Source organism: Protopterus annectens, chromosome 5.part1 (assembly GCF_019279795.1).
Source record: "Protopterus annectens isolate FY-2018-M chromosome 5.part1, PAN1.0, whole genome shotgun sequence".
Classification (NCBI taxonomy): domain Eukaryota; kingdom Metazoa; phylum Chordata; order Ceratodontiformes; family Protopteridae; genus Protopterus; species Protopterus annectens.
Genome location: NC_056736.1, coordinates 436,215,399 through 436,237,281, shown reverse-complemented (window position 1 = coordinate 436,237,281; position 21,883 = coordinate 436,215,399).

Sequence of the window (21,883 nt, the reverse complement as noted above, 5' to 3'; positions counted from 1 at the left end):
ATCAGAACTTTTGTAACAGGCACCTGTGGTTATTGAATTAAGTCATGATGTTACAGTAGGAAATGATCTTCCCAGTTTGAAGCATTATGGAAGATATAGGAAGTTGTAACATCTATTGATATTGTGTTGCAGACTAATACACCAACTAAGAAGATAATGAAGCAACAGCTTGATGTACCCACCCGGTATATGAATTTGTGTGTGTGTGTGTGCATGTATGTGTGTGTGTGTGTGTGTGTGTGTGTGTGTGTGTGTGTGTGTGTGTGTGTGTGTGTGGGGGGGGGGCGTGGGGAGCATGAGAGAGTTATACAGATCTTGGGTCAAAGCCAAGAAAAGGGAATTAGCATAGAAGCTATGAAAATGACTAGAATTTTGTTATAATTAATAAACTCTGAAGACTCAGTTGTAAATAAAATGTGTATAGTCTTACATCTCTTGTAACTACTGCTATACTCACTACTCTTATACTAACACCTTTTGAAACTAATGTCCACAACTAATGTTGTTATGCCTGTAATGTACTACTAACTACTCTACTTCATAGAAAATACATTACCCTAATGCAACCAAAATATCTTGTCTAACTTCCACTTGAATTCGGGTATCTATATGTTTACTCAAGCATATCCATGTTTACAATTGTTCTACTACAAATGTTTTTATATAATTTATGCCATCTCAAGGAGATATTGTGATTGTTTCAGTGTGAATGGATTGTACCAGTGTAAATGTATTCTTGAATTCAATATGCTCTTATTTAATGTGAACCAGTTCATTATGCTGTTTATAATTTTTTAATATTGTAATGTCAAAGTTGACACTAATGTTTAATATGCCTTTGTTAATTTACATTGTATTGTATATTATATTGTATCAATACAGTTTTTTTCCCAAGCCTCTGCTGAAAAGGTGTTCTACACTTAAAACACCAAAGCAGTGTAGAAGAAACAAACCAAAAAAAAAAAAAACTAGAAACACATTCTACTCAGCAAACTTAGGGAGTCACCACGACCTGTTCTTAAAATGAATACTTTCCTTCTTTATTCATACACTAAGAACTTCATCAGATAAAAGTAATGCAACACATAGGTTTAAAAATGGTACCCGACAGATCACATGATAAAAACATCCAATCCCCTTTTCCCCAGCTTTTAAAGTGACATATCAATACAAATCAAAGTAACAAATCAAACTAGTGAATGAAAAACATAAAACTGTAGTTTTTCAAAATCACATTTTAAATTCTTTGTGCTAGTAAAAAGCATTTTATGTTGACAGTTTCATTTAAACCAGGATATTTATCTGAATTCAGTCTTATTTGTCATTCTGACTCTCGGCATTCTAAAAGCACATTATAGTTGTCAGACAAGTCACTCATGTCAACAGAATCTAGCACAAAGAACTGGCATGTTTTATAATTCTCACACTGCAAAACATCTCTCACTAGTGTCCCCTTTTCTTACTGGTAATTAATGCTCATAAATTCTATGAGACAGCCTCCTAATAGTCGCATGAATCAGAGTGAGCTAAGTAAACAACCCCCTTCTAACCACAATTCTACCTTTGGTATGCAGAAATATTCATATTTAAATGTATCTTTCGGCTTTTCCCGGTTAGGGGTTGCCACAGCGGAACTCCGGTCCACTAATGATTAGCAGTAGATTTTTACGTATTGAGTTGCCAGCCCTGACGCACAACCTTCAACGAAGGTACGCCCATTCACGCATGTCTTCACACAGAAAACGCTTTAGCTGAGAATCGAACAGGACAACATCTTACTGTGAGGCGACAACGCTACCGCAGCACCACCACCGCATACACAGAAATATTCATATTTAAATGACTAATGAAAATACTCATTGTATTTGAGATAAAGCAGCACTGCTTGCATTTGCGCGATTTAAAAGTTCCCTCCTGATTCTTTTCAGTCCACTATGTTTTTTGTAGAATAGATATGATAAAATTCACCCTTTTGTAGATGAAAATCTGGTGTTCTCCTAACATTTTTGCAACATCCCCATTGTCTAAAATTATTTTCCAGTTATTCCGGAGGATATCTCTGATGATAGTTATGTCAGTGGTGATGGAGAATGGAAAGACATGCCTATAGCTAATCGAATGACTAGTCTGGGGGTATGTATCTTCTCAAAGGCCAACTAACAACTGTTCTGATCCTTTCCAAGGATAGGTTTAGCTTTCACAGTCCGTAACAAATGAGTTTCTTCAGTGGTGGTGGCTAGTCAATCAGAATCTTAGAATCATAGAATCATATTTTTAATATTTCCATTTCTTCCTCAAAAAATTTGTCATTGCTCATTAGTCTGCCGAGCCTTTTGAATTGCCCCTTCAACACTCCCTTCTTCATGTGGTGTGGGTGCTGACTGTGTCAATGTAAAGCACATGAGCAATGGTAAATATATGAGGAATAAATATAAATATTAAAGCAATTTTTTTTAGCCAGGGGCTACAATTGGAAGACATTATAGTAGGGGGAGTGTGCAGCACTCTCCCATATTAGTGAGGACCAGATCCAGTATGCTTGCACCCCTGGTTGGTGTATTGACTATCTGGTCCAGGGAGTTTGTGTTTATAAAATCCAGGAATCTCCGTGCCTGTACGTTTGGTGTCATACGTTTGGTGGGTAATTAAATTCACCTATGAATATGGTATTGGGTTGGATGGTTAGAGTTTCTAATAAGTTTAAATATACAGTATGAGTTTTCTGGGTCATAGAAGGGGAACCTATAGCTCATAAGGAAGTGGTATTGGATTTTACCTATGGTGATTTGAACATGGAGCAGCTCAAGTGCATTGTCCTGTTTGACCAGCCTTGAGGTATATTTATCTTTGATGTAAATAGAGGCACCTCCACCTTTAGTCCCTGCCCGTGAAATAGCTGGCCTAAATGTGTGTAAGGCATTATAACCTTGCCCTGTTGGTAAACCATGTCTCCGTGACCACACAGATGTCAGGATTCTCTAGGGTAAAGACAATGTAAAAAAATGTTTCACTAGCGACTTTTCATATTTTGGAAACTGAAGAACTTAAACATATACAGTCAGATTGTTTAGCTAGTCTTGAGTTTTTACATGTCAGCAAAAAGAAATTCTTTTCTGAGTACTTGTTTATTGAAATATTTACAGAAATATGTAAAAAAGATGGCATTTCACAAAATATAAAATACAGTATGTCTCAGGGTGTACAGACTACAGTGCAAATATTAATGCTAATTTTTTTCAGGATCATCTAAGCTTATGGAAATGGACTGACTGATTGCTGATGCAGAGATGTAGGAAAATATTTTTAAAGTATAAATCACATAGTTTTTGGAAGAATCTACTGAATGGAAATATTGTACATCTTCATAAATGCAAACAAGCAGCTATCAGTAGCACCAGTGTAGAGAGTAATACATGAACAGTGGCAATGTACATTTCTGCCTCCTGTTTAACATTTCTCACTATACGCTCAATAACATGAAACTCTCTCAGTTATGAAAATATGGCTGTACATATGAAAATAGGATTCGTAAGTGATAGTTATTATCTCTACTGCAGGCCATCCTAGACTAACAATCTTAGTGCCATTTTGGTACTTACACTTGGCAGTTTTTTATATTGGTTAGTTTTAATTGATGTCACTTTCTTAAGGAAGCCAGCCCTCTCCCCAAAATGTCAGGATACCATAAGGAACTATGGAACTATGGGTGTTAAATAGAAGTATACAAAAAAAATACTGAAGGCAAAACTGATGTAAGAAGTATAGTTAAGGAGTACTGTTACACTAGCTCTGCGAAGAAATCTGCAAGTATTGAAATTAGTTTAGTAGACAGAGTTATTACATCTGTCTTTAGTGGGTCAATAAAACCTCCTGCTAATTCATCCAAATTATATTTTTATTTTTATTTGTTCAGTAATATAGCCACCTGAGGCTTACAGTATCTGCTTAAGGGCTCTTGTCTGTTTACTAGCTCTTATTAACAAGAATAAAATGATTAAAATAAATAGAATGCATCTGCCTGATTGTGAACATATAAGAGAAACTGAAATATTGATGATACAGAAAGATAAAAGTTGAATAAGGAATGGCTTGTCAGATTGTTTATGTTTATATAACTAGGTATTTTTGTATTACTTTCTGTGGGGCCAGGGTAGGGTGGTCTGCAGTGATTGTTGCATTTAAAACTATCATCACTAGATGGCAGCATTGTACAACATTATCAGTAATAATTCCACACTATTCTCAGCAGCTCTACTGTGTGCATGTTCCTTCACTTGATGTTTCAAAACACTCTGAATTAAATGATGTAGTGAAAGAGCAGAAGATCCTCTTTGCTGCTCTGCTATCTTATTTTGCAACAAGTGGTGCCAGTATTTTAAGACTGAAAAAGATCAGAAATAAGATGGTGGTGCAGACATCAATATGTCCTAGAGGGGTAAAACAGAATATTCTAGCATTAATTTCTGAATAGAACAGGCGCGCTCTACTAAAGATAGATATTCACTTTATAAAAATGTAGAAAGCAGTAGCATAAATATCAGGTCATTCTTAATGGAGCAGGTATGTTATACAGATGATAATCAAAGATTCCCAAGATAATAAAATTTACAAAGCAGCAGCATCCAAACATTTCTCACACTGATTTAACAAACCACATCAAGTAACCAGAAATAAGATCACATTCATATTTCAGATTGTGCTTTGCCTGCAGTATAAAATAGCATACATATTATGCAGTTACTAGACCTCATATAATTATGGCAATTTAGTTAAAAGATTGTGTAAGCTTATAAGAAACTGTATGAACTTTGGCTAGATCAAACATGAATTTTGGAGTATAAAAGTTAAAGAACTAGACCAAAATGCCATTGTAGCTGTGAGGTAATGCAGCATATTTTATAAAATACGTAGTACAGCATCAAAGATGAATAATGAGATGGGATGGGGCAGAATTTAAATGTATAACTTTTTATAGTTCTGTGGCAGTGACATACTCAAGCCAAAAAATGACTCTGTCTTGATCTCTGGGTATTCCTCCAGTGTCTAGTGTGTGCACTGATAGTCATGCCTAGTTTGTCTTGGTTGTAGTCAGGGCTTTATCCCATTGTTAAAACTGCTGCATATGCTTCTGACTTCTACTCCCACTTAAATAACTGTATTGATAAGGCAAGAATAGGAAATGCACCCCGGGATCACTTCTGTGACTCTGCTCGACAGTGACACAGGAAAATAACTTTCTTGGGTGGCGTAAGCCAGGGAACCTTGTTGGTTAGGCTTGCATAGGCCCTTGGGCCGATAGCCTAGTACCTACCTATGAACCTATAATCCGTATCTACACCTAATATAATGAGAAAAACCTCTGTACTGGAATAGCTGTATAAATAATAATAACCATTTATTAACCAGGTAGGCTCACTGGACACATAGTTTCTATTCAGGGGTGACTCAGGAGCCATGTCTGGTTAAATAGTTTACTCAAGGTGACACAGTAGGCAAATGAGGATTGAAGGAATCCAACCATGTGTCATAGGAACTATAGCTCACAGCGTTAATCCTCTGGACCAACTGTTTATATATAGAAAGAAAGAAATTGCTTAATGCTTATAAGAAGTTTCATGCTAGGTTTCCTTAAAAGCAAACTTAAGCAAGCTAATAAAGAGCTTAACGGAATAATTAGGATCTTAAACTAGTCACTAAAACCAAACATAACTAAAAACCTTTTTTTAATTATGTCAGGAAGTTAAGAACTAACACCCAACAATGTTCACAACTAGTCCCCAATAATACTGCTCACTATGACCCTAAGGAAATAATTTATATCCTAGGTGACAAATTTAGTACAAATTTTATTCCACCTACAAGCATCACCATTCCGCAGATCCCATAATCACAGCTCCCCCATTTAATCACTAAAGATCAAACCATCTCAGTACTCTCAAAAGCTAAGAACACCTTATCTATTGGCCTAGATAATATACCAAGTTATCTGACTATTTGTGACAAATGTAGCCAACCTGAACACCTACTTAACCTCTTTAATGTAAGCCTCTTCACTAGTTGCATTCCTGAAGACTGGACAACAGGAATTGTAATGCCATTGCACAAGGATAGCCCAATTACAGACCCTGGTAATTATAGACCCATTGATCTCACCAGCTTTGTATTTAAAGCTATGTAATGTATTATCTCAGACTTCATTAAAATGGACATTGAAAATCTTTTAACTATGGATCCTCATTAATTTGGTTTTGTCAAAGGAAGGTCCTGCCTCTTTAAACCCATTAATTTCTTTGAAATGTCATGAAAGCAGTGGATATGAGTTACACAGTACATAAATTATATCTGGACCTGGCCAAGACCTTTGATACTATTCCCCATGCAAGCATCACTGGCAAACCTGTAAATCTGAATATAAATCTTTATTTTCTGTGGTGGGCAGCTAACTGGTTCCTTTACAGAACATTTGTAGCGAAAGTTGCAAGTGCCACTTCTGAAAGCAAACAAAATTACCACAGGGTTCAGTGTTGGGCCCTCCCCTATCAAACCAACACTCCTGGCCTATAGTTTTCTAAGTTTGTAGGTGGCTGTAAATTGAGAGTTGTCATCTGGTCTTCCAGTGACTCACAATTGTTCCAGCATGGTTTAGACCACATTAATAAGCTGTGCAAGGACAATTGTCTAAATTAAATGTAAACAAATGTAGTATACATAACTTCTGGTGAGCAAAACATTTTCCCATACCATATAAGTGACACACCCCTACAATCAGGCACTGTTGTAAGAGCTCTAGGTGTTCTTGTTGGTAATTCCTATCTTTTGACTGTTATGTCACCACAGGAAAAACTTCTGTCTGGCTCATCTAATTTCCAAAGGCATGTACTCTAGATTCAAAGATGTCTTAAATCCTCTTTACTCATATCTCATCAGACCTATTATTGAATATTATGCCCTTTTTGGCATGTATGTGTCTAAACACGTTATTCAACTTTAGAGACCCCAAAGGTTCCTAAGTATAAATATCACTGGCTTCAAAAAATGTAGCTATCAAGACAGCCGTGTCACTATACTAAGTTTCTTACAGACTCCTCCATGGGGATTTGTGTCTAAACTTTAGATCCATGAAAATTCTAACACTTTCTTTTCACAGAACAAACAGTTCTTCAAATATCAGGTTCAAGGAGTTAAACCTTCATCAACAAATAACTAAGAATGTGTTAGCATTATAGATTCATATCCTGATCTACCCCCCCCCCCCCGCCACCATCAAGGTAAATCTAGATAATTAGATGGGCAGCCTCTAATTCTCCAGTGTTCTATATTATATTACTGTCCTTGAGGCTGGAGGGTAATTTTGATTATAGGTTATCAACTAGGCTTATAATGACCTGCAGGTTGATTGCCTAATATTTACCTGTGAACCTATGACAATTGTAACAGCTGATATGTAATGATTGCTATAAATGGATGGTTCTGTGTGATTTTAGTGTAACAATACAACTAAGTGAATATGCAGCAATTACAGTATTTTTTTTTATTTAAAAGGGACAGGTTTATGACTGATTGCTGAAGCAATGATTTTATTTGTAAAAAGTAATGGATTGTGTAAAGCAGGCCAAAGCAATTTCTGAAACAGCACAAATGAGTTTATGTGGAAGCATTTGAATGATTCTGTGACTGCTGTTAAATTTAAAATTGGATAATTATGTTTTCTGCATAATTTTACACTTTGTAGGTTTATGTGTTGCAAATGTATTAACTATGAAAGTTATATCCTTGGTGATGTGAATATTGACTGGAATAAAATCAATTGCCCCTCCCTATCCATTAACCTGTATAACTTCACTCAATCACTCAACCTAACAAAATAAACCCTCCCGGATCCACTATAGATTGGATCCTAGTCTCAGATCCAAATAAAATAACCAGTTCTGGCACAATTACTGATACCTTTAGCGACCACCTCCCAGCCTTCATGCATCGCTTAACTAGTTTCTCCCCACACCAGCATCAATACATTCAAACTCGTAATCTCAGTAGCTTCAACCCAACTACTTTCTCAAATACTTTCAAACAGATTAACTGGCAAATTCTAAACATCCTTCCTCTTGACAAGGCTATAGAATACTTCAACTCTGTCTTCCTTGATACGTTAAACTCACTAGCCCTACTAAGAAACAAAAGGATTAAAACTAATACTGCTCCTTGGCTATCTAAAGAGACAAAACAGATTACGCATCACAAAGACTAACTATGGAAGCTTTATCAAAACAATAAACTGGACAATACTTTGCTCCAATATAAACAGCTCAGCAACCATGCAAAATGACTAATCACCAAAGACAAAAAATCCTACTATATCAAACTTCAGTCCAATAACAATAACCCCCCCCCCCAATTCTGGAACTCAGTAAACTCACTCCTCAATCCAGGGTCCAAGAATAATCCCTGTCCTGACCCAAGTAAATCTGACCTTGAACTAGGCTCTGAATTTAACTCATTTTTCATAGACACTATTACTACCCTCACCAACACATTTCCCAATAATAACCCAACTGCTCTACACTCTCCCCCTTCTAACTCACCTCATCTGTTTGAACTCAAACCCATCTCCACTAACTTTATAAAAAACCTTTGTCCAAACTTAAACCTTGCTCTAACGCTCCCGACAATATTTCCTCTTCCTTCCTAAAATGTGCTGCTGATGTCATTGCACTCCCAATCAGCATCATTATCAACCGATCCGTAAAAGAATCATACGTCCCCAAACTTTGGCGCTCAGCTTATATTCTTCCTGTTCATAAAGGAGGCAAAAATACCAGCATCTCAAACTTTCGCCCCATTGCTTTGCTCTCACCAATCTCCAAAATTCTAGAAAAATGCATCCACCTCCAACTTATGCCTTTCCTGACCCAAAACAATCTTCTCACTCTTACCCAGCATGGCTTCCGTCCAGGCCATAGCACAATAACCGCTCTACTCTCTTTCCTAGAAACTGTCAATCAAGCCCGAGATTCAGGACACTTAGTTTCTACTGTTTTACTCAAGCTGTCTAAAGCCTTTGATACTGTTTCCCACAAGCACCTTCTCTGTCATCTCTCAAACCTTAATCTCTCACATAATGCTTTATCCTGGTTCTCCAGCTATCTATCAGACAGATCACAGGCAGTCAAATGGAAGAACTCCATCTCTTCCTTCCTACCTACCCCAACTGGCGTACCACAGGGATCCATCCTTGGTCCAATGCTTTTTAACATCTTCATCAATAACTTTCACACTGCTATTACTGATGCTAAAATCATTCAATACGCCGATGATTCAACCTTAGTCTGCTCTGTCTCAAACCTCTCTGAATTGCTGATTGAAACTCAAACTGCCTTCTCAACAACTGAAAACTGGATGCGCCAAAACCACCTCTCTCTCAATGCAAATAAATCAAAGATTCTACTATTCCCTCCTACAAAGGCCCTCTCCTACGATAAAAACAACTTCAAAGTCTATTGTCATACCAACTTACTATAGAAGTAGTCCCCTCTGCCAAACTACTTGGCATTACTGTAGATGAATACCTCAAGTTTGATATTCATATTCAACAAAATATTAAGAAAACCCACCAAAAGCTAGGTATGCTGTACAGGAATAATCACTTTCTCTCCAACTCTACCAGGCAAACTCTGGCCTCGACTTATCTTCTTCCTTCCTTATTATACGGAGCCTCTCTCCTAACCAACTTATCCTCCTCTATCACCTCTAAACCTAGAAAACTGCTCCAACAAAATCTCTAAATTTGCCTCTAAATCTAAAAATACCACCCATCACTGCCTAACCCTATAATCCCTGAATTGGCTTGAACTCCCAAACTACCTAGACTATCTCCAACTCACTACTGCACATAGACTCATATTTCACCCAACAAAATGTCCCACTCTAACTAACATCCTTTCCCCTTATACACCCAACAGAGCTTTCAGATCTGAAAATCAGAACTTAATTACTATCCATAAACCTAAATGTCCTGCTGGCCAACTTCTCCTATCTTTCTCACTAGGCAAAAAATGGAATTCCCTTCCCTCCACACTAAGAACCATACCAAACTCAGAAAACTTCAAAACCCAACTATTCAAACACCTGTCCACTAAATGGAAATGTACCTGTCTTCACCCAACCTAATCCAAGAGGGTTCTCACTCTGGTTCCCAAGCTCTACAACTCTCATAGTTATCTTCCTATGAGCCTATCTAAGCTCTCAACAATTTCTATAGCTTCTCTCTAAGCTCTCACTTCCTACAGCTACCCTCATACAGCCCAACCTTGTAAATATTGTAAATAGCATTCTGCTGTATGTAAAGTGTATTTACATTTTCTTAAAAGGTTTGTATGTAAACTGTTTCCACATCTAACCCATATCTATTTTCCTCAAATGAAACTGTGTGATCCCTACCTTCAAGCCTAATAAATTTGTTAACTATGCATGATACTGAATGCATTTATGAGTAACTATTCTACATAAGATCTTTAATATTAACTATCATTTGTATCTAAATTGTATAATGCATCTTGGAGCTTTTCTCCCTGGGCCTCCACTGAAAATGGGTCAATTCGGCCCAGTGGACTTCCCCGGTAATCAAATTGCAAATAAATAAATAAAATAAATAAATGATTACTACGGACCAGTACAATGAAAAATATTTGTGGGATGATTTAGGTGTACAAGAATCTGTGCAGTAAAGGAAAATGTATATATCTGAATGTGGAAACACTTTTAAAATCTCTAAATATGTTGAAAACACTAATACGTTTGATGAGGAATAAAACAGCTGATTGAAGGACAAGTACATAAAATGATACTTTTCCAGATGAATTAGCCAGCACTGCATAAGAAAAACCTTATTTCAAAGATGATGGTTGTGACCTCAGTGTTGATTATATTAAGTAAGGGGTTACAGGGATGAAACCATTGCATGGCAAGCTGCCAGAAACATACAAATCTAACACAAACACATTTTTTGTAAAGCTTTTTTTTTGTAAATGGTATTTGCATTACTTATATTGATACTGGTGGCTAACTCTCCTTTGATGTTGCCATTGAAAACTGGGGCAACTTATGCAAAGAGTTTAAATATGCTGTATAGCTAATAACATTTCAAATATCAAAAAAGGCTCTGAGTAATGCAATGAAGACCTAAAATGTATAGACTCTGGTCCAGTTAGTAGCACTAGCTAAACCAGCTGAAACATCATTCACACAGTTTGTTAGAGATTGCAGAACATAATAATCCTACATACTAACAGAATGTTTAAGATTCCATAAAACAAATGGGATATCACAATGTTTTAAGAAAAATTCCCCAACTGTGCATGTATAATAATTTGATGAAAACCAGAAAGACACATTTGGAGGCATGGTAGAAATGGAGCCTTTTAAACAGTTTATTAAGCTCTATCATTAGAACTAATTGCAGACTTCTTCAGACTACAAAACACATTCACACTAACAACACATCCTTAAATACTTCTCATCATGATTCACATTATAATTAATTAATCTGCAATACACAACAGAGGTGAAAATTAAAACTTATTTCAAACAAATTCATACTTATTTGCCTAAAAACATATTATTTGTTATTGCAGACACATTCATAATTATTTGTCTACAAACACATATTATTTACAACTGTTGCAGGAAAATATGTTTCTGTAAAAAAAATTACAGCCTGACATCTCTTACTTTTAATAGCCTGTTGAAATACTTTACTTAATCCCCTGTACAATAATGGCATTTAGAAAAACGAGGCAATAAACGTCATTATGCTTTAGTTTCATTTCCTCCATCTTGTCCCCCGTTGTAAGGTGTAATATTTTCCAATATAGAAATATGTAACTACACTGATTACACACCACATTTTGTCATCTTATTGCTAGCATTAATCATGTTGCTTGAGTAAACTGTCATTTCCATTTTTTGAATGTTCTTTCCTTTTCTGAAGACCAAATTTACTTCCTCGCTGAACCTGCTGGTCAATGCCTGATTTGACCTCACTACAGTTTTCCATTTCCTTGTCATAAAATGTTTTATTTGACCTTGGTTCCAATTACATTGTAATATACTTCTTGTAAACTTTCCTTCCATGACACATGTTTTATTTAATCATGTTACTATGTCCCCATTAGCCAACAGTTCCCTCAATAAACTGAGTTTGAATCTACCTTCTCTGTTTCTTAATATATCAGTTTTAGTGTCATTAATCGCAAATGTGGATTAAACCTAGCTTGGTCAAACATTGGCGGTGCTGGAAAGGGCTGTTAAATGCAGAAAGAAAGATCTGTTTGTGGTATCTGCTGGAGAAGCATACAGAAAAAAGTGCTTTTTAAGGAAACTTGATACGTCATTAATCATTCTTCTTCTTTCGGCTGTTCCCATTAGGGGTCGCCACAGCGGATCATCTGTTTCCATTTCTTCCTGTCCTCTGCATCATGCTCTTTCACACCAACCACCTGCATGTCCTCTCTCACCACATCCATAAACCTTATCTTAGGCCTTCCTCTTTTCCTCTTACCTGGCAGCTCCATCCTTAGCATCCTTTTCCCAATATACCCAGCATCCCTCCTCAGCACATGTCCAAACCAATGCAATCTCGCCTCTCTTGCTTTGTCTCCAAACTAGAAATGCTAATATCTGTACAAACCAGGTCAGAGACATTAGAACTACAACATAATGCAGTTGATAAACAGTTAAAATGTTTATTAATTCTCCAAATAGTTATCATGGTTTTGATATTTCAGACTGTTACACAAACCTGTATGTGTCAGTTTAAAGAAAATAACTATAGAAGATGTTGCAAAAATGGCCATATTAAGAGAGATTATACATATAGAAAAATTATGAAAAGCATGTGAAGTGTAAATAAAATTGGTGGAATGACAAGTATGGCTCAAAGTGGAGTAAGCGTTTTATATATTTTTTATTGAAATGCTTTTTTTTACAAATCTTAAAACTAATCAACTTCTTTCCAAAACAAATATGCTATACTCCCACAAAATAGCATATAACTATTTCCATCCTTATTATAACATTTATTTAACTCTACACACCTCTTTGGGTGTATTAACATTGCTTACAATGTAAACATATAACACTTCTGCATTCAACACAGTTATGAATGCCAAGGGAACTTTTTATTAAAACTATAAACAATACAGTACTAATTTTCTTTCTATTCACATTAAAAAAGAGCTTCAACAAACAAAAGGCGAATAGTCAGCTGCACTCAGTAAATCATATCTTACTAATAAACCAATCAGATAGAAAAGACAAATTATATTGATGCTTAAAATGTTGGGATTTCAAATTTTATTTTAAATGTTAAGTTTCCTTAAATTCGGCATATTTATTAGCCCATGTTTGCCAGAATTACTCTCTGCCAGGGGCGACTTGTGCTATAGGACTGCAGGACTGCAGCTCCCCCGTCCTGCAGACCCCCACCTGTACAATAAAATTGAAAAATAAAATAAAAAAAAAAAAAAATTCACGGACTCCACACATGCGTGCATGGTTCCTGAGAACTCCATGCACGCATGCGTGCTCATTCCAGAGCTCCAGACTGCTCTGTTAGGCAGTCTGGATAGGAAAGGCAGTAAACTCCGCCCTTCCAGCCCAGAGGTCACCGGACTGCATTGCTCGCAGGAAAGAGGCTCCAGCCTACTACTCTCGTGAGACTAGCCATCTCTCGCTGGAGACCCATGCGCGGGCAGCTGTTTTGTGGAGGGAGACCCATGCGCGGGCCAGGAGATTCATGGATCAGCGGCCATTTTGTGGCCTTAGCTGCAGAGGATTTGCATTTTATGGACTTAGCTGCAGAGGATTCGCGTTTTGTGGAGGACAGGTAGTGGATTCACATTTTATGGAGGTGTGTGTGTGTTCGTGTGTGTGTGTGTGTGTGTGTGTGTGTGTGTGTGTGTGTGTGTGTGTGTGTGTGTGTAAAATGCCCCAGTTTCTACATGGTGGTGGGTAGAGAATAAGGCTTGAACCCTGGTGGCAGGAGCCTGAATTCCCTACCCACCACCATTTGTAAAAACATTGCAGATTTTTCCCTCATACTTGTTCTATTCCTCATAAAATCTGTGGTTTCTGTATTTGTGCCCTTGCAAAGCTGGTAGTGCAATGGTGCAGTAGTAGCATTGTTGCCTGACAGCTACAGGTTTTCTGGTTTGATTCTTGACTGGGGTGCCTTACCTTTTCTGTGGAGTCTGTATGCCCTCCCTGTGTTTGTTTCCTCTAGTGTACTCCCATCTTACAAAGACATGTGTCTGTCTGGAGAGTTTCTCCCTGGGCCTCTGCTAAAAATTAGCTTTTATTCCAAGTCAGACTTTCCTGGTTAATAAATGTTAAAAATGACACGCATTTGAATATCAGACTTCATATTCTTCAGAAAGTGCATGGTAACGCAAAAGCTTTTATTCTAGCAATTTTCTAAGTGTATAAGATGGATATTTGAAATTTGTCCCTATTTTTGGGATTGTATTCCCCCATTATTGACTTCATCCAGATTTTTTGTGCTAAGGTTGAGAGCTATGGTAAGAACTGAATTCACTGAATATGTTTGGGGGCTATATCCCCCCCCCTTACTGGCTTTGTCCAGGTGTTTTTTGCTAAGAGATTGAGAGCTATGGTGAGAACTGAATTCATTGAATGTTTGGGGGCTGTATTCACCCATTATTGGCTTTGTTCAAGTGTTTTGTGCTAAGAGGTTGACAGCTGTGCTATGGTGAGAACTGAATTCACTAAAAGGTAGCCATTTAAGTTTCCATCTTCTTCTTTCACAAAACCGCTGATTTGGCATAGTGGTATGTTGCTCTGACTGTTTTGTACAAGGTTCTGGGTTTAAGGCTTGGCGGTAAAATGTATGGTGATAACACAGCGTTTTATTCTAGCAACTTTCCAACATTATACAAGCAATGTTTAAAATGTGTCCCTGGTATTTGGGCTTTTGTCCCCCCCACAATAAACTTTAGCTTTTTTCAGATTTCTTTGTGCTGCAAAATTCAGAGATACAGCTGAGTGAGTAGATTTTACAAGAAGCTGAGAGCTGCAGGGGAGCAAAAGTTCAGTGCTGCTTATGCTAAGTCTGCTTGTCTTGTTAGTAGCACAGCAGGTAGTATACTTGCTTTTGATGCAGAAGGGTGTGGGTTCTACACCCACAGTAGATAGATGCATTGTTGATATTGTACTTTGCAAAGGGGGTGGATGCTGCACTCCTTTTTGGCGAAGATACATAGTAACTATGAACCTGTTATCAGTTTGCCATCCATTCCCTATTGCAATATTGCTAGCTTATCATTTTTTTTAGTGTAAGATAGGCAATTTATTCCTCAAGGGTAACAGGCACTTTATTTGTAGATGAAACAATTCAATACAAAGTTGTTTGCTAGCAGCAGCCTCTTCATTAGTTATAGATCTCTTTAATGTGGAATTATTTAGATGACTTTTACTTCAGAGATTGTGCATATGTACTGATACTGGTGGACTGTAGAAGTTTGAGTAGACTTTTATGATGGAAATGTTCTGAATTGGGCAGTTTTGTCATTACTGGTGCATGCATTTTGTTTAATTGTTTTCTGGAAAAATGTCAAAACAAATTCAAAACACACTCTAAAACTGTACTGTATTGTACAAGGAATATAATTTAATACAATCAGGAAGGTGTATGAAAGAGCATGTGTATGTTTCGTGTGTAAAATCACAGCCCAAACCCAAAGTTAATCTACCACTGGCAAAATGTATTTTCTTTGAATGTGGGTTTCAATGCTGTTTCAGTGAATGTGAGTTTTCAAGGGCAGAGAAGTTTTAATGCTAAGTCTGTTTTCATTGTGAGACTGCATTGCTTTGTTTAGCAGATGTGATATCTATTAGTGTTTGCGCTGTAAAATCAAAATAAAACTTTCAAATGAAGTCCAAATCATCGCAGAAGTAAAGCAGTATGCACATTAGTGTTTATGGTTTTTGTTTTTCATTTTTTCCCGGTTAGTGTTTATGGTAAATGGGGTGAAATAGCCAAGTAATGGTTCATTAGAATGGCTGTAGGGGGGGAAGCTCCATTCGACCATGATTTTATGAGGGGGGAAGGGCAGCAAACTCAGACAGCCCCAGCTGAACTATACCTCTCAACTGTCCAGATTTTTGCAGAATGAAGAGATTTTTGCTTCTTATTTTTGGTTTGTTCCTCATAAAATTTGTGGTTTTCTGTCAAATCATTTAGGAATGAAGTCACTAAATAATGACAGACACTGGGCCAGATTCAGGAAGCCTCCGTGTAAGAGTTATAACTCTTACACGGAGGCTGCAGTTAAACGGTGTGATGTCAGCATGTCATGCATATGCATGAGGTGCATGAGGCATGCTGAATCACACTGTAACTCTTACACGGTCCATGTAAGAGAGTAGGGGGCATGTCCGTAGGCTAAGCCCTGCATGCGGACACGCCCCCGTAAGTGTAGAATGGCTGAAAGTAAACAGCCACGAGAGAGGCCATGGAAATGTAAATAAACACACTACACAACACATTCCCCCACAGACCATCAGTGTACAAAGTGAACAGAGGCTATAAAATGAAAATAAAAACTGTTTTATTTTTTTTAAACCCCGTAAATGTGTGCTACTGTGTGCGCTCGTGTGAGCGGGTGTGCTAGTAGCGCAACTGCAGTTAGCAATCAGTGGAAAAGGATATGAGAACTAAATATGGAAAGTAAGCCAAGAAGAAATAGCTTAGCGGTAGAGTTGCCGGCTTAAGAGTAGGCAGGCAGGGTTCAAGCCCACAGAACAACCTTATTTTTTTTGTAAATAAGCACTAAACAAGCCCCTGACAGTATTGTCCAAATGTAAAAGTATACCCTTTTGTAAAATGGAATGAAATGGAGCATATATATTGAAGTAACGCAATAATAAAAATAATTAGAAATGTACTGATAGCTAAGCTGCTGTGAGACACAGTGCCCGTAGCTGCGTAGTGTTTAAAAAGCTGCAAACTGTATGCCCGTTGCCACGCACTGGTTTAACAGGCTGAAACTGTTTGCAACTAGCTGTGCTCAGCTTAACATGTGTGTCACTAGCCAATTAAGGTTTATCCCAGCGCACACAGTTTGCGCGCCGCTCCCACAAGCTAACTGCCAGTGCGCATGCGTTAGCTCCGCGCAAACAAGTGCAGACCTGCTTTTAAGTGCTTAAAAGTGCTTATGGCATGTTTGATTGACAGGTCCTCAACTCATTTCTGTCAGGAAAATTAAAAATCAGTGGTTAGATTCGAACCCAGGATACCATGCACTAGAGTCAAGGTACTAAACCACTAAGCCATGACAGCAATACCTAGAAATGCAGAAATAGCATATATATGGGATAAAATACAGAATGGAGCATGATAAAGCATTTTCAGTGAAGTAGATACAATTCCAAAACGGCCAATCAGAGAAATGTGTGGGAAAAGCAGCATATATAAGCCCCATAGGCGGGAATACACACCATAACCGATTGTAGAACAGACCTGCAGTCAGAATGAGTGGAGTAGGTGAGGGACGTTGCTTTCGAGCACAGCGTTGGGGCGTTGAGGAGTCCAGATACATGGTCTGGCTCCTTGTCCATCATCACGAGGCCCAACTCATGCAGGGCCAAGTCTCATGGGGAGCGTACAGGGCGGAGGCATGGGACCAGTTGGTTCGTGATCTGACCAGTGCTACTGGCATTCCACGCACTGGTGAGCAGGTCCGTCACCACCATGCGGACCTGAAGCGGCGTAAGCAAGACCAGTTGACCCAATGGATCCAGGAGGCCGGGATATGCCCAACGCCCCACTACTGAGTAAGTTACATTTTACTCATGTATGTAAGGATTTCAACTAGCTGATACCATGGAGATGTGTAGTCCAATATTACTTCCTTTGTATTACAGCTGCAGGTGTCCGCTCTGCGAACCGTGAGACGCATGACCGTAGGCTGGCGCGGCTGCACCACCATGCAGGTTAGTAACCCCATCTGGTACTTGTAAATAAATATTATAGTGTAGCATGTATCAGAACACTGCAGTGTATTGATTAAAAGTAATCTAATGTGCAAGCAAGAATTGAAAGTTTGCAGGTATGGCTGCAACAAGTTCATCAGTATGCAAGTGTGACTGGAAAAATAATTTATAGAAATAAATAGTGCTGTAATACAGATGTCCCACCATTAATTAAATGTAGTGTAACCTGCAGTAGTCTCCAGAGTACAGCTTCAGAATCTGAGGTAGTCACATGTGTGATTTATCCCCTGTTGAAATGCTGAATCATGGCAGAAGTGAGGCTGTTGGAAAGTGTTTGAATCACCACAGGTCTAATATGTGAACAAAGCCTAGAAGTACCAACCTGAACTGTGAAGTTGCAGGATGTGTGAGAGTGACAGAAAGGGTCATGTATGAATAAATAAAGTAGTAATAACCCCTGAATATATTAGCCCCAGTGTGTTTCCACAGAACTAAATGCATGTGTGAAGTACAAATTAACATCCCAAACTGATTTCAGTGTGTCTGAATCTGGAATGTCAAGGCCAAAATCTGTATATGGTGATAACAGTAAACAATTTGCAGATAGAATGAATGATTATCTGACAGACTAAACAGCCATAGTTGTCCCCTGTCCTGTCATCAAAGTGTAGCAGGATGATGTATCTGATCAAATTAAAAATAAGTAGGATAGTGATGTATTTGTAACAGGTGTAGCATGACAGTCAAATAAAAATCATTTTGAAACATCAGCCTCAACTTAATTGTATCCGCTGGAGGGATAGATTCATCACCCAAAGACTCCCTATGCTGTGGAATAAAATCCCGGTATATGTGAGGCAGAGCACCTCGCTGGCCTTGTTCAAGAGAAATCTTGACCAATGGATGGGAGATCGCAGATATACCCCAGCGATTACCTCAGTGTCACTGCTCAACAGAGGCACAGCAAAATAATGGGTATAGTTCCCCATACTAAAGGGGTGGCGTAAGCCACAAAACTATGGGCTAGGCTTGTAAATGCCCTCGGGCAGATAGCCTAGTATGAACCTATGAACCTATGAACCTATGTACCTATTACAAATGTATATCAATGTGTAACTTATGAATGTGTCATCACTTTCTATCTCCACCCAACCCTATAATTCCATATAACAACACCCAATAAATATTGGTATGTGAACATTTCATTAACCATGGACATTTGTCCGTTTCAAAAATATATGCATGTCTGTTCGTGCATGTGCCCTGTTCATACCTGCAAATCTGATGGCCTGTTGCCATTAATCAACCCTGCATGTTGTTTGATTGTGTATTTCCGTTCAAATAATGCATGTGATATTGATATGCCCCTTGTTCAATGGTGTTAATATATCGGTGTTTGTTTAATGGGAATACCAATGCATGCTGTTACAACTAATCTGAATGGAATAATATGCCACAAACCCAAACTAACATAACTACTCACAAAGCTAGAATGCTTGGGTAGGCAGGTCCCAGCGGACCCATCTCTCCCACCTCAGCTGGCGACTGCATCTGGCGCTAGTGCCCAGGCCGGACCCTCCTCCGGTGGCCCTGTGCCACCTTTGGGTGGAAGCGCTGCAGGGGATGGGGCCCGTCCCCCCTCTGCAAGCGTGGCTGGAGGAGTTTGTCCACTCACCCTCCAAGGTGTCCGGTCTGTGGTGTGAAGGGAGATCCAAGACTCCGTTCTTGGGCCCCTACGCCAGCTCGAGGCTCGTGTGGCACAGCTAACGGCCCCGGCCGTTGCCCCACCTACACAGCCCCCAGCACAGCCCCGTCCTGGGCTGTGAAGGAACAGTGGCAACTGCCTATGGGTGGGGATATTAGTTCCACTGTTGCCATCTGTGGGCTCATGCGTCTTGGATATCCCAACCTCCGTCCCCGTCAATTGTGTAACCCCCCCACGTGTGTCATACACCGCCCCTGTATGCGTCTTGTCTGTCTTGTCTGTTAACCTACCCAACCTACCTCCCCAGCTATACCGACTTCCTTCACCTGACATACCACTCTCCCCTGAAAAAAAAAATAGGGCACTCTGTACCCACAAAAAAATTACGCCCCATACATAGCTGTCCATGTCGCACACATGTCCGCTTGACATTGAAACTGTTAATTACAATTGGCTCTACAACAAACATTAATGTTGTCCTGACACCTCTCTCAGGGGTGGAAGGTTTCAAATGTCTCACCAAAATACATGGAAATGCACAGCTGTTGCTGCTAAAGACATGGGCATCTATGGGCCTTACCTACATCCCTACTGTCTTACCCTCTTTGTGACCCCTTTTTCACCACTTTCCTGTCACCCCTTTTTCTTTTCTTTCAAAGAAATTAGCGCGGGTGTGCGCTTGTGTTAGCGGAGCTCACCGTCAGTGTGCATGCGTGAGCTCCGCGCAAACGAGCGCAGACCTGGTTTTAAGTGCTTAAAAGTGCCTTTATGGCACTTTGATTGACAGGTTCTGTACTCATTTTGAAAGTCTGGAAAGAAAAATAAATTCCTACTAACCAGTCTCAAACCCAGGACCTTGGTAACATTAGTCTATATGACCTACCACTAAGCCATGACTGCCATACAAGAACATAGTGCTAAAATAAATATAACATGTAATAGTAGGAATCAATATAAAGGCAATATAGGAGGTGTACTACCCAATACATCTCAGGTAGAGTTTTAATGTCTGAATTACTGGATTCCCACACTAGTTCAGTGTTAACAGAAACAGCCCTACTAATTGTTCGCTTGTACATAATAATGTAAGGTAACGTACACATAAGAAGATATGTAAATGTACACATACATATATATAAATATATAGTAATACATAGAAATATAGTCGTAGGTGTCAGTATCCATACACACTCACTACAGGAGACAGTGAAGATAAATGCAGCAGCCAGAATCTGCAACACAGCCTGACCCCTCTGAGACCCACTAACCCTTTTAACTGCTTAAAGGTGGCTTTAGCACTTTGATTGACAGGTCCTGTACTCATTTGGAAGGTTTGGAAAGAAAAATAAATTCCCCACTGCCAGTCTCAAACCCAGAATCTTGGTAACATTAGTATGTATGATCTACCACTAAGCCATGACTACCACATGAGATCATCGTGCTAAAATAAATATAACATGTAATAGTAGGAATCAAAATAAAGGCAATATAGGAGGTGTACTACCCAATGCATTTCAGGTAGAGTTTTAATGGCCAAATTACTGGATTCCCACACTAGTTCAGTGTTAACAGAAACAGCCCTACTAATTGTTCGCTTGTACATAATAATGTAAGGTAATGTACACATAAGAAGGTATGTAAATGTACACATACATATATATAAATATATAGTAATACATATGAAATATAGTCGTAGGTGTCAGTATCCATACACACTCACTACAGGAGACAGTGAAGATAAATGCAGCAGCCAGAATCTGCAACACAGCCTGACTCCTGTGAGACCTACTAACCCCTTAACTGCTGGAAGGTGCCTCCAGCACTTTGATTGATAGACCCTGTACTCAATTTGAAAGCAAAATACAAGCATACTAGTAGGCCCTACCACAAGACCATTGTAACACTAGTCTGTACGACCTACCAGCAAGACATGACTCTCATACAGGAATATAGTGCTAAATAAGTGGAACATGTAATAGTAGGAATGAAGATAAAGGCAATATAGTATGTGTACTACCCTAAGCATGTCAGACAGACCTTCACTGTCCCAATTACTGGATTCCCATACTAGTGTATGTTAACAGAAACAGCCCTGAAAATTGTTAGCTTGTACCCAATATTGTCAGCTAATGTACATATATGACAGTATGTATATGTACACATATGTATATA